Source organism: Prionailurus viverrinus, chromosome A1, assembly GCF_022837055.1.
Source record: "Prionailurus viverrinus isolate Anna chromosome A1, UM_Priviv_1.0, whole genome shotgun sequence".
Classification (NCBI taxonomy): domain Eukaryota; kingdom Metazoa; phylum Chordata; class Mammalia; order Carnivora; family Felidae; genus Prionailurus; species Prionailurus viverrinus.
The window spans coordinates 69,230,622-69,245,587 of record NC_062561.1 but is presented as its reverse complement, the minus strand read 5'-3'; the positions used below and the strand labels follow the sequence as shown (position 1 = coordinate 69,245,587).

At 45.0% G+C, this 14,966-nt stretch overlaps 1 protein-coding gene across 4 annotated transcripts in view; it reads right to left on the bottom strand.

Moving 5' to 3' along the window:
• The window catches only part of MBNL2 (muscleblind like splicing regulator 2), a 159,280-nt gene that overhangs the window by 143,932 nt on the left and 382 nt on the right, over positions 1-14,966 (bottom strand). The window lies entirely within an intron of this gene.

The window sequence follows — 14,966 nt, the reverse complement described above, 5'->3', positions numbered from 1 at the left end:
ATGGACTCCCAGCTCTGCACTCTACGGAAGCCCAGACCTATACTTCCATGACAACATTCCAACTTCAAACTTCCAGTGACCAGAACCAATCTCATATCTTTCCCCATCCTCCTGCATGTGTCTGTCTCCGGTGTCATGAATGTTTCTGTCACTGAAGTTCATGGTCTCCGGGTCATCCCGGACTTCCCTCCCTTTCCCTTGGCTTCCAAGGGTCCTGCCCCAGCACCTGGGAAGCCACTCCTGTATGAGTGCATGACCCCTGCCAGATCTTTGTCACCTGCTCACTCCTCCATGACTTCCTGGGTGCCCACAGCTCTCAGCTCTAAGCTGTACTCACAGAATTATCTCCCCAAGCAGTGTCTGACGTCTCCCCCCGCTCCCCCACTCACCTGCTCACAAACATTTGGTGGCTCTCCGCCGTACTTGGAATAAAGTTCAAAATACAAAGTTTGGCATTCAGGGTCCTCCACAATTGAGGCATAATCATGCCAAACATTTTAGCTGTGCTCGCATGAATACTCTCTGGATTCTGCCCTACTCTCCAGAGAAACCTGCATGGGTGCTTTCCTTCACAGGCCGCGTCAGAGGCTGCCTCCTCCAAGAAGACTTCCCTGCTTCACCTGCACAGCAGGAGTCTACTGACAAGGAACCTTATACCTCCCTTGTGGCACGAATTACCTTCACCGTTGCGGTTTATTTATACATCTTATCTGTCGCACCAGAGAACAAATTCCATGACAGGAAAGGAAATGAGGAAAATTTAAGACATATTTCCTCAACCTTTCACACGGTACTTTTTTTTTTTTTCTGCAAATTTTTCTTTTGCCAAGAAAACTTCACTAAATAGAATGTGCTTGCCCCGGCAGAAGAAGTAAAGATTAAGTGAATGATGAACAGCCTGTTGACACAGGGCTTTCGCTGTGTGCAGGGCACTTCTGGTATCTTGTGGCCCCAAATCTAAACAAAAATCCTGAAACACGGAATGATCACCTTGATCGACTGGGCCAATCAGGAGATCAAAGTTCCAAGTGACTTGTGACTTTTGTTCATCCTAAGTAGGGGAAGCCAGGATTCAAATCCCTGTGGATGGCCCCCAAGCTTTACATTCTTGCCATCCTTAGTCACTCTTATTTATTTTTTGAGACCTGCACTCCCTTGACTTATACGCACTCCCACAAATCTAGGGTTACACGGGAAGAAAGGGCAAACGGTGCAGCCATCTGTGGTCCTCACACAGTTCCTTCCCTCCACTGGTCTTGTTTGCCAAATAGGATTAAAAAAAAGAACCCCAAAACACTTTAAGCACGACTTGCACGTGTTTGTAAGACATAAAACATAAGCACGGGAGGAGAAAAGGACATGCTTTGGAAACCATACCAAAGTGGCACTATTATTATGGTTATTATTTGATGTGGATGATGATGATCTCCTTTTCAAGTCTGAATGTGAAGCATGAACCTCCCCCTGGCCCGGGGGTAGGATGCGATGGTGCTTCAGGGACCCCACTGGTCGTGGGAACAGAGCTAGAGCCCAGAAAGAGGGGAGAACAGATAAGGAGGGGGCGGGGCCGCAGTGAGAAAAGGATATGGGGTGCCGTCCCACCCACTTCCCTTTATCTTACAATAGACAGTGCCGGGTAGCCAGCTACACTTTTAAACATTTTATTAAAAACAGAAAGATCAACACATCCTAAGTGTCCAGTCACTGGATTTTCACAAAGTGAACACATCTGTGTGACCCACCCCCAGACTGAGGAATAACGTATTAGCAGGACCCTGAGAACCCCTGTTGCCAAAGGGTGACCCCTCTCTTGAACTAGCTACTACATCTCACTAGCTGGCTACATCTTAAATTAACCCTTTGACTGTTGTGGAGAGGACGGCAGTGGGTTCTTGGAGAAGCCCTGTCTGGCAGCAATTGCCATTTCAAAGCAGGGGGTAAAAAAAGTGTGTGTGTGTGTGTGTGTGTGTGTGTGAGAGAGAGAGAGAGAGAGAGAGAGAGAGAGAGAGAAATTTTGCATGTAGGAGAAAAGTGTTTCTAATTTTCAATCCTGAAAATGTGAGGGGAAGAAGGAAGATGGGAAGAAGGGAAATAAGTCAGTAAATGCAGTCTCTTTCTGCGTTTCCCACTAGAAGCTGAAAGGCTCCAGCGACGTGCCATTTTGAGAAAGGAAGCAAACAGAATGGCCCTTCTCTACCTGCCTCAGCCTCCGGCCGGAACAGATCAGCTCCCGTGCCTGTAGCCTTCAAATATGGGGCTAGGTCGGCGGTGATTATTTGATAGCACAGTGTTCACTAGAAGCCTGATATTCTGTGGAACATATGGTTTTGATTTTGGTGGGGTTTTTTTTTTTGTGGTTTTTTTTTTTTTTTTCTGTTTTTAGCCAGTGAGCAAGATGGAGAGTGTCACAAACCTAACTCCAGAAGGTGCTGGGATTTGCCAAACTGTAAAGGGAAACTAACGCCCGAGCCCGTGTCCCTCCCGCTTTCGCAGCTCGGGGGGGCCCTCGGGGGAGACACAGAGGGCCAGGATGGAACTGCACTGACCGGATCTACGACAGAGACTCCCTACCGTTGACAAAGCACAGAGCCCAAGTCGTGGGGCTTCCCACGACTCTCTGCACTAATTGTCAGCCTGGAAGGAAGAGATCAGAACATCAAATAAAAATCCACAGGCACACAGCCATTAACTCAAGACCCAACATGTATCTGGCTAAGAAGACTAATGCTGACTCCGGTTTCCACCATGTTTTAAGCAGCAACATTCTCCAACTTCCCATCTTGGGTTATCGGCTGCCAACATTTCCCAAAATAACCACTCCTCTCAGTTACGTTTTCTGATCAATTATTTAGCACGGTCTGGGCGATACGACATCAATCTTACCCCGAGGGGGAAGAAATTTATGCTCCCTCGTGGTCAGCTAGAAAACTTGTAGTTTTAATTAAAAAGGCACATTTTCAGCATGGAAGAGAGTGCTGGCTGGGTTTATGGACATTAGTAAGACTAGTAGTAAAGAGAGAAAAAAAAAAAAAAAAAGGCAGAGTCCAGGCCTGGGGATCTTTAGGTTAAATATCAACCTGGGAATTTTCCTAAGAGAATCTGGAAGGCTTTTCTCAACTCATGTTTGAGAGCCCTTGAACGGGCTTTTCTCTAGATGAAAACCTGGCCAGCTAGTCGGGAAACAGTTGACCAGCCCTTCCTTTGTTTGCACAGGGTGTCCCTGAGTAGGCCCCGGGCGGAACTGAAGGAGAAAATCCTTCCTGGTTTCTCCCTCTCTGAGGAAGGAGGACAGGTTAGTGCAGCTCGCTGTCGACTGGAGCTGGGATTAATTAGTTCCTTCGGTGACCTTGGCATCTGCTGATGGCGGAATATGTCTCCAAGCTGTGGAGGGGCTGTGCTCAGCCACGGAGGGACTCAGGAGGACCAAGAGCCACGGCGACAACGATCACCATTTTGTTGAGTCCCAAACCAGAAACAACACAACAAAAGAACACCCCGAACAAGTGCTTTAGGTCTAAAAGCCGCCTTAGTGTGGTATTCAAATTGTGTGGATTATCTGTCTGTGTCTGTGTACACACTAATCTAGATCTGTTGTTGTGTGTATACATATCAATGTATATATCTGTGTGCATATATCTATCTGTGTATGTATATTAATCTAAATACATAATATATATTAACCTAAATCTCTACCTAACTTTATCTGTATATACAAATATTTATCTGTAACTATCTACATATATTAATCTAAATCTGGGTCTACGGCTCTATATCTGTTTATGTATATTAATGTCTTTCTCTACCTGTCTCCATACATATATATCCATCTAAATCAATCTGTCTATCCATCATCCTATGGGTGGTTTTGCAAGTCAATGCCCAGCATCTTGCCAGGTATTTCCAAAGGCGTCTATAGCCTCTTGTTGGGATTGACAAAAATTTTTAAGCATCCCACGCCATTGGGGAAGATGTCTGACCTTCCTCACTTCACCTGCACAGAGCTGAGGGAACACGGCGTGCCCCACCCCTTTCTCTAACACAGCTGGTTCAAGGTTCAAGTAGGATAGCGATGTGGGTCAACGTGAGAAACTCAGAGCGACCCAAGAGAAACTCAGAGCGGGCTAAGTTGCATAAATAAACGTATTACATCCTAAATAAGGGAGCTGCCAGCTGCTCCTATGAGAGGCAGCCTGATTGCCATCTTTCAATATATGAAGAGACTCACCCACTGAAGAAGCATCTGGGTCACTCCAAAGGCCCAAACGAGGGCCGGAGAGTGAAGGTCACTGGAGTCACATTCTGTCTCAGCACAAGGCTGAATTTTACAACAGAATGTTGTAGTTCGTAAGCACTCTGGGGCAGTGATTGTCCAGTCAACAGAGGGGAAAGAAGCCATGAGAACCTGGGTAGCAGGGCTGTGGTGGGGGGTAGACATGAGCTGTGCTAGATAATCCCTCCAATTCTTCCCAATTTGGGATTGCCTCTGATCTTCACCTTATGTTTGTGGGTTTTGTAAATCGGGAGGAGGGGCTGTTAAGGTCTCGCGTGTGTGAGGAGCCCCTCCTGAGGCCCCGAGGCGTCTCCCCAAGCTCCCGCAGCCCCAGCACCTGAGCACCAGCGGAACAGAGAGGTGCAGATGAGCAGATCACAGGGAGTAAGGAGTTAAGGAGACCAAAGTTCTTGGTGGGTCCCTGCAGCCCCAGAGGCAGCTAGTTCCCTTTGATCCTGACTCTTAATTGCAGCCTACTAGCAAACAGGGAACTTGAAAGAAAAGAAACAGGGGAACTCTGGAGATAGGGTTTGTTTTGTTTCCTGAGGGGATGGTCTTTGTGGTGGCTGCCAGGAAGCTGATACTGTAGGGTTGGAAGGATGGGCTTCCTAAGGGGGCAAATAAATAGACCTTTCTATCAGCTAAGAGCCAGGTGTGAGCGGAACCCCAGGAGCAGTGGGCAACTACGTGTGCCCCGTTAGCAGGGGTGCCCGGGAGAGCTGCCTCGGCAGAGAGAAGAGCAAGAGAAAAGAGACGATGGGCTGGCTCAGGAGCAGGCCAAGCAAGAAACAGGATGGTGGGTCCACGCACTAGAAACAAGCAGCACGGGCCTCGGCAGAGGATGGGAGACACGCGTGTGAGAGAAGAGGGAAGGCGGGGGACAAGAAAAGCGGTTTCTAAGAACTTCCACAGAGCACAGCAAAGCCACAACACAACACATCTCCCTCTTGTACATGCCCCACAGCCGATAATGGGCTTTTACATATGTTATCTATTTAAGGTATCAATAAGTTGACATCTTTAGGTCTTTAAGCTTCTTACACACACACACACACACACACACACACACACACACACACACGAGATTCAAGAGTAAAGAAAAGGCCAACTAATGACAACAAATAACGGAGAGAAGGCTCTGGCCATCCCTGGCGATTTATCAGGTCCCTTTGGGAAGGGGAGCTCCTGGCTGAAACTGAACTCATGCCCGAACAGTATGCCAGTAATTGCTTGTTTGGGGTCTGTCTTACACACAAGTGTAAGTGGAGTGAATTCGGCTAGCAGTACGTGCAAATGTAAGACAAGTTTTTCTGAAGCAAACCCCCAAGGAAGCACCTTTGGAAAAGGTCGGGGCCTTTGGGGACCACCGACTGGGGTTTCACCGCTTGCTCTGTCACTTGTTAGTGTGTGACCCTCGCAAGTAACTCAGCTCCCGGGACTTCATTTTCTTCATAAAAATTCTTCATGGGTCAATGTCCACAAAGCTCCCAGCAGAGGGCTTGGCATATAGTAGTCACTCAATATACTCAACCGACACTCATTTCCCTTCATTCTTGAAAGGCTACTGGTTAAATTAAAAATGCAACAAAACACCAGCCATCTGTGTGTGAACCGAACCAGCATCTGGGCAGGGAAGACTTCCTCCAAATCAGTTTAGCTAGACTCGGCCCAGGAAAGAGGGGCCACGTGCAGATGGACAGGAAAATGAAGCATTCAAGGGAGGAAAGACAGATGGACACAAAAGAAGGTGTAAGACTTGTGACAAGATACAAAGCTGTCCACAATCAGGCCTGGACATTTCCCTTAAGCCACCACCTTAGACAGCTATCATTTCTAAAACTGTCTTCACTTCTACTGCAAAACATTAAAAGTAGCATTTTTAAACAGATGCGATCTTCATCACCTTTAACATGTCCTATTCTTCATATTCTTTGGAGAGAATAAGGAAAGAATGACATTCTCTGCACCATGAAGGAAGATGATGAGTTGGTCAGAGTTCCACTACGAGCATGGAGAGACATCCACAGACCAGCTGTCTAAAGCACAGAACTCCTGGAAACAGCCCAAGGCCCTGCCTTTCACCCTTGACTACAGAGGCTTTGGGGCAAGGCCCACGGCATAAGTCAGTTCACCCTCGCCCCACTCTGAGCCTGAGCAGTTTGGAAAGGCTTACTGTGTCAGGGAGGTAGGTCCTGGCTCCCAGCCCCAGAGAGCACTCCTTGAAAACCACGCCAGACGCAGTGGTCTGCCGCCATCTATGTTTATGTTAGCAAAACTGCCATTGTGCTCTAGAGCTTTGCTGATGAGCAGCGTGTTCATCGTCCGGGAGCTTGTTAGAAATGCAGACTCTCAGGCCCCACTCCAAATCTGTTGAATCAGAATCTCATTTTTAATAAGATTCCCGGCTGATTCCCTATGCACGTGGAAGTCTGAGAAGTGGTGCTATGGTTTACGTACTGCGGGGGTCTGCTATGAGGACAGCAACCGTTTACCCACTTTGAGTGCTTTTCTCATTTTCTCGAGCTCCTAATGGCTGGGTTCGGCAGAGACCTGCTGGATTCAAGAATAAACAGACCTCTGGGTCTGTGAGAATAGGATGACCGGTGTCCAGAGAAATCTCCAATCGCCCTGGAATTAACATTCTAACCAATGACACCACCCCAAAAGGTGTATTTCAAGATACAGACGCTGAAGTCCTGATAGTTGCTGGTTTTAAGTGTTTTCTTCTGGTTATTACTGAAAATCTATTTTTTTTTAAAAAGGCTACCGTATATATGAAAAATGCAGCAGGAAGATCTCCCTATCCATCCAGTATCCTGCGACTCTCACCATTACAGTGAACCAATATTTGCCTTCAAGAGGGCCATGGCTTGAGCACTCATGCCAAAGAGGGTCAACCATGCGCAGCAGGATAATGCAGTGTGGGAAGCCACACTGTCATCCCGTGGAACCACAGAGACTGCGGTACGGTGCTTAAGAGTCTTGGAACTCACTTTTTGGTTGACAATTTTGCTCTTTTGTGGCTCTTTATTTTCCCGATTCTTTGCTAGCATTTCTGCTCTTCTAGGTCCCTGGTAGTCCTCTCCCAAGGCCCATCCTTGGTCATCTGCCTGTCTCCATTTATGGTCCCTTTGCCTTGGAGGTTGTCAGCATCCTTGGCTTGGATTATGACTGCAACACAGGTATGTCTCCATTGACATTTGAAGCCCTGCATCTAAGCTGTTCTCCGTTCCCACATTGTCAGATGTCTATGGAATAGCCCACTTGGATGACCCACCATTAGCTAAAACACCACGACCAGAACACACCATTCATCATCTTCTTCCGTTCCACCACCCCGCTCCTACTGATTGGTTCCTTTTCCCATAAGCCCCTGTTTTCTGTTAGGGTTCCATTGACATTTTTCCTGATAACTCCAGTGCCATTTTGGCTCTTATAAGCTGTCACTAGTTTCCATTATTTTCTCTTCAAGGACCTTTTGGATTTGCCCTTTCTCTTCTATCCTCACAATGCTATTCTAAGCCCACTTTTTCCCACATCATACCTAGAATATGGCAAAAGATTTTTTTTCCCCCAGTGGCATCATATGTTACAAATTTTCAGATCTCCAGCCCTCTCTTACAAGTTGTAATTGAACACTTTTAAAACACTAGATATGATGTTATAAGTAACAAAATTAAGCTCGACATAGCTCTTCAGGTCTTCCATATTCTGACTTCCCCCATGTTCTATTTCCCCACTACCCCTATTTCCTACTGCTCCCCAGAGACAAGTTTAAGCTTCCGCACTGCCCCCTATATCACATCATGCTGTTTCCTCCTCTGGAGATGACTTTCTTTTCTCTAATTCTGACTCCTGTCCTCTCCGAACTTTGTTGAACAAATACCCCTACCAGAAAAATATCTTCCAGCAGGCACAACTGTCATGAGGTTGTTACTTATTTATAAATGTTACACTTGCATAACAATGCGAATATGTTACATACATTATGCAACATATGTGAAAATCGACATTTTAAAAGGATGAGCTAAATAATGTATAAGACACAAGTTCAGCTATTCCTTACCTAGTGAATCATCTTGCCCTAGGTCGGGTGTAGACCTCCCACTTTAGGACCACTGATCTGGACAAAATATATCCATTCAGAGCTACAGGATAGAGCTTCCCTCTATAAAGTTATCTACTACTCCAGCCCGAACAAAGTTCTGCTTGCTTGAACAACCAGGGCATTTAAAATTACAAGTAGTAAATCACTAGTATAATGTATGCTTCACCAATACTTTTTAGTTGATTAATTGAAGTTTGCATCTAGGATGCCAGAAATTTATAGATTTTTCAAATAATTCAATATCTTAATTAAAAACATTACTGTCTTTCCAAAATTGCTTGGGTTGGGCTCTATCCACTGTGCAACATCCATTACAAGAAAACTCCAAGTCAGACTGCAGTGTGACTTCATTTAAAGACTTTTATCTCGGGGCGCCTGGGGGCTCAGTCGGTTGAGCAGCCGACTTCGGCTCAGGTCATGATCTCGCGGTCTGTGAGTTCGAGCCCCGCGTTGGGCTCTGTGCTGACAGCTCAGAGCCTGGAGCCTGTTTCAGATTCTGTGTCTCCCTCTCTCTGACCCTCCCCCATTCATGCTCTGTCTCTCTCTGTCTCAAAAATAAATAAACGTTTAAAAAATTAAAAAAAAATAAAGACTTTTATCTCATTGAATATCATGTGCACAGATTCCCATAGCTTTGAGGACTAGATTTTCTGCTTTTTTTGGCTACTGAAAAAAAAAATCTTTGAACACATTGGTTAACCTCACTCAAGTTCAGTTTTTGTTTAAATTATAAAACAGGAACAAGAAGGAAATGTTGTGACCATTAAAGAGATGATAAAAACTGAAGGCATATCTGGGATCTCTAAAAACAATTGCCCTCCTACCTCCACCTATTTCTTTCTGAAAATGAATGATTTTTATTTTCTCCTTTTCATTTGCTCAGCTGAAAACACGGTGCTGCCTACCCTGTCAGGGTCTGAGCTTACATACTGGCTCTAGCAAGTATTAGCGATGGGCTCACGGGTGTGTTATTGAACCTTTGGGAACTTCTCTCGTTCTATGGACCATCATTAACTTTGTGGGGAGAGCATTAACGTTGTGATATTCTTCAAAGGCTCAAATTAAATGAGATATGTTGTAAAATATTAATTTCTCCCCCACCCCATTAGCAGGCCTAAGAGGACTCAATGAGACGCTCTCGTGGGCAAAAGGAATACTTCGAATTTTGGTTTTTCCCACGTGTGCGGGCAATTTACAACCATTAATGAACTTTATGTTCTAGAAGCACCTCCCTGCCATCCATAGCCAAACTTACCTGGCTACTATGTGGCTAGGCTGGTGCACGAACCCAGGATAGGTTTTGTCCCCTGGCGCCTTCTGAACAGTCAGAGCTGAGAAAGCAAAGCCAATCAGCCTCTCTTCTTGTTCTGCCTTGGGAACTAGGCTGTCTGCAGTACTGGTTACACGGAATTGTCCAAGAAAGCTTGTGGGGACAGGAGATAGTGACATGTGTACATGCACCAGGGACACTTAGAAGTTTTTCCTGCTTTTCAAAATTCAAGTCACTAACCACGGGCAAAAATAAATGAATAAAAGTTGTTTTTTTTTTTTTTTAATCCAGTTTATAACTCATCTGTTCCAGGAGCTTTACCCAGTGCTCTAATTTTAGGCTCCTGGATTTTTTTTTAAACCCTCTTTTTTGAACTGTTAATTGAGATAAGGTCTGTGAAAGCCCTTTGTAAAGTGTAAGAAACTATACATATGTTAATTATTCTTCTGAAGACATTTGTGTGCTGACCTATTCTTATCTTGTTTGTAAGTATCTTGTTCCCCAGCGATCGTGGATTGCAAATGCTTAAGACCCAGGACCTGCAGTGCTGGGTGTTCCTTGCCTCCTCCCTCTGTCCTCTGAGGGGGGCTCACCCGCCCCCCCCCCACCCCAAGCTCGTACAGCAGCCAGCTGCCTGGATGCTCCTAAACCTTAGAACAGCCCATCTGCCTGCCAAGACTCGTAACTAAAAAGACTTCTTTAGGCTCGTTTACGTCCCTCAGTCTCCCACTCAGTTCTCCACAAAGTGAGTCCTTAACCTTGCAGTTTGTCTGCATCCACAAAATACACAGAGATGTTAGAGTAAAGAAAAAAAAAAGTTAGAGTAAAAAGAAAGAAAGAAAGAAAGAAAGAAAGAAAGAGAAAGAAAACAACAAATAAGCAAAGGAAAGCAAAAACTTTGTGTTTAAAAGGGGAAACCGTTTTTTTTTTTTTTTAGGTAACTGTTTTTAAGGGGAAAAGTGGGGGTAGTTTAATCCTCCAGGGTGGGGAATCAGGTTTCCTTACTGGGACGGGGATGGCGAGATAATTACATCAGGGGCTCCCAGGTACCCCGAGGCTCTGGAGTATGGAAGAGGATCTAGGATTTCCTTTTGGTGACTGGTGTTTAAGGCTTTTAGATGATGCGTCCATATTCCCCAGTCACTTTGGGGCTGAATCTCAGCTTGCTGAGACTGGGTGATTGCTCTCAGTGGCCTCTTATTTGGGACTTTTCAGCACATTCTCATAGGTCTATTGCTCATCTTACATCTTTATATGTTATTTAAACAGCATTTACGCTGAGGAAAGTAACAGAGGTGAGGAAAGTGCATATAGACATTTAAAACTCAAAATCCCTTCCCTTATTCTCCCCCCACCAAACACCAAGAACGATCTGAAACCTACAATTAATGCCTGATAGTCAAGGTGAAATTAACATTAACCAATACATTTATTAAAGTCTTTAAAACTTACAATTTTGCATCATTTCTTTCTGCCGCTGATTTTGCACATATACTAAGTCAGGTATTAGGTAATTGACTCGTTTTAACCGAATAGCAAAAGCCAGAGAACCCAAGAGGTGTTTAATAAACACTTGTTGACTGATTGATGGAATATACTGACCTAGCATCTTCTAGACAATGCGTTCTTTGTCAGAGCGGTAAGGTAAGTCGGTGGGTCCACTTTTATTACCAAGCGTTTCTCCCGCGTCAAGGGGAGCGGGCCAGCTGAAAGTTTGTCCACTGGCCTGTGGCTCAGGTTCACAAAAGAAACCCTGGGGCTTTACCTTTCACACCTGTTTTCACTCTCACAACAGAAGCGGGACTAGCCTCGGCTGCCGAGCCTTCGGAGGCACCGACCTGATGCAGCCTTGACGCCACCCTGGACTGCTTACTATGAATGTTATCACAGCTGCAACCCCCAGTTTGCACACAAAACCTAAGAAACAACTGAGCTGAGTAAAAAAAAACAGGAGAAAAACACTGTATTGTAACTAATTTAAAAGCCCAGCTACGTCTTCCTGCCTCGTTCTTCTGAGAGAAACCAACTCGTGAAATACCAAGTCCCTGGCTCCACGCGGCCAAGCGCAACTCCGCCCATCTGGTTCGGTGGACCATTCCAGAAAGGACGCCTGGGCGCATGACCCCTTTGCTTCTCTCTGCAGCCCCTTCCTCTCTTTCCTTGCCAGGCCTTCGGGCAGACTTTGTGAAAGGAGCGAAGTCCTTTACCCTGTTCCTCTCTGTCCCTGGGGTTCCGTGCTCACCTGGCCTGACTCTGGACCTACAGCTTTGCCTTGACTTTGCTACTGGCTGATGGTTTACACCCCCACCTTTCTCTAATGCCCCTCGCCTCCACTGCCCCCGCTCTCTCGAGCTGCCAGATTTCTCTGCCTGATATGACACAGTAACTGTTTCTGACCCTGTCAGCTCTCAGGTGCAGCTGTACCCAGAGATATTCAAGGCCCCCAAACTATGTTTTCAACAAACATGCCCCACAGTTTTATCACCTTTCATCAGTCAGAATCCTTCACCCATTGCAACGTTACCAACCTGCTTCTAGGCTGACGATACGTTTTGTCATTTTGGAAAATGTAAACAAATCAATATGCCTTCTTCCCCCATCTTCTCTCATTATCAGTAAGAAAGCGCAGGAGGAAAGGGAGAGGAAGGGCATGAGAGACTGAGCCTGGTCAGTCTATCGTCAGGAATTCTCTCAAACTCAAATCTAAATGCTTTTCTCCCAATTCTCGCTCGGAATCTTGAGTGCCTGATCTTGAATTTCGATGGCGCTCCCCGAGCGCGGGACTGGCTGGGGGCCATGTGATATTGATTTGTTTTCGCCATAGCAACAGCAAATTAAAACAACTAGCAGAGAGGAGGCAGGCCGGTAACCAGTAAAGCTACATAACCAGTATATTTTGCAAGCGTATTTTCCTCTTTTCCTCATATTCTCTCTCTTATTCAATCTACTCTTGCAAATTTAATGCAAAGTCAAAGCAAAAATAGCACTAAATGCTTTGGGCACTACAAGGCCTACGTCTGAAATAGTCTGGTTGGCACAGCTTCTGGTATATTGCCTGAGATCGATGGAGAAAATGCAAACAGCAATGCTCTGAATTCCTTGGAAATTTTGTTTGTTGGTTTAAGGATAAATATCCCTAGAAAATTGACCTGAGCACACAGTAGAGTGAAGGGTTCTGGAAATATGACTATTTATCTTAATACCCTAAGGCATTTGCCAACTGTTTCATTAATACGGAGGTTTTATCCCTTTGTACTTTAAATAGCTCATTGTGGCAAGAGACAGATGACTTCTTTTTATTTTGTTTTATTTTATTTTATTTTATTTTATTTTATCTTATCTATTTTTTTGGTACAAGGTCAAGGCCTCTCAAAATGAATGCTGGAATCATGAGAGAAAAGTGTAGCAAGTATTACTCAGTTCTATTAAGAGAGAGGAAAACGAAGGTGGGTGCCTGCTTAGGGCTACACGAGCAGCTGGAAAGGGAATGTAAACTAGAACCGGGAACTCCCCAGAACTCCCGTCTGTTCGTCTGGAAATTCTCCCTTCAGAGGCCCCATATTAAACGCTACCTTCCCCTGATCTCTCCGACCCAGGTTACCACCTGTGACACAGATTAACAGCCTGCGGTACTGGACTTCCCTTCCTCCAGCCCATCTGCACCAGGCATGGTGCTCTCTATGTAAAAGCAGCTGTTCCCACCATCACGGCCAGCCACGAACTTGGTGGCATAACCTTGGTCCTACACAGTGGCTCCGAGGGAACTGGGAATGAGGCCACAGGCACTATCCACCCAGGTGGCAGTACTGGGCTGTGCCAGGCGAAGTTGGGCCAGAAGCAAAGCCCGTGCTCCGCTCCCCACTGCTCTTCGCCAGCACGGCCAGAACCCTGCAGAGAACCTGCTCGGACCCGCCCGACGACGTGAGGCAGGTAGGAGATGCCCTATTTATGCTGGAGATGGGTTTTAGGGTTTAGAAAGGACGGGCTAAAATATGAAGACATAACTCAAGACCTGCCAAGTGAGAGTCAGAATGTTCCTGGCCAGGACGTAAAGCAATATTCCTCTCCACGAGCCTGAATAAAAGAACACCCAGCAGAAATAGTTGGGGGATGACGTCAGAAGTTCTGGGCTAGTGTCCTGCACTTCTCCTTGAAAGTAAAAACAGTGGGTCTGGAAGAATCTACGTGGCATTGCCCTTATTTAAATGAATATTTGAACTGCTCCTCAGAAAACAGGCAGGATAGCTGAAGAAACTTCATCTTATTTAAAGATTATAAGCATGCCCTCCTTTTTTCCCCCCACTTTATTAGCTCCCCAATGCACATATTACCAAATTAACAAACTGTCTTTCCACTTAACCTTTGTCTTTTAAAAGGACAGTAATGTTTCTCGAAGAGCATTCACGGTAGTAGTGGTTAGGCAAGTCAGATTTTTTTCTTCGCTTCAGTGCTTGCTAACTATTCTAAAAATGTTACACATTTATTGTAAACACATGCTTCCGAGGCCTAACAAAAAAGCACAGTTTCCTCATGCCTGGCAGAAATTTAAAACGGAAAAGGGCAGAAAGAATTCTTTAACAAATATATCATTTCCTTCTCTTGGGCCAAGTGTGTTAAAAATAAATCTCCATCATTTCTCCCTGCTGCTTCTCGGCAAGAAAGTTGATATGGTTCGGCATAGTGAAGACACAGCTTTAAAAGCTAGCCTGCCCTCATTAAATTATTCTGCTGGCTGTGTGTTCTCATTAAAAATGCATAAAGATCAGATAATTGCAGTAAGCATTATTAACCCAGCTTTACTTTTGAATATAATGGTTCCACTTTTAAGCTGGAAACAAAGGCTCAGAAAAAGAAATGTAAACATTGAACTACAGTATCGAAAACTTGTCAGAAAGCTACCTCTTGCTGGCTTGTTAAAAAATGTGCTTTTGAAACTCAAAGCCGTGGCATTATAGGGCTAGGTGGGTCCCTAATTTCTAACACATAGACGTATTTTTGGCTAAACATTCAACCGATGGTTATTTACTACGAAGTTTTCCTTTTCTTCTTCATTACGAGTCCGTTTTCAAATAGCAGGATCAACGTAAACTTTATTTATTCGGGAGCGAACTGGGGCAGTAATGAAAATTTTCTAGAACAAGAAAATAAGAACGCTCCCAGGAATTCACAGTTTTTGTTGAGTAATAAAATGGATCTCTTCTTTGAAATAAACACTCGTTTTATGCCTCACCCCAGTCAGGCGGCACAGATTCAAGCTTTTGCCGTTTCTTTCTTTCTTTCTCTCTCTTTTTTTTTTTTCCTCAAATCAAAATGTTACG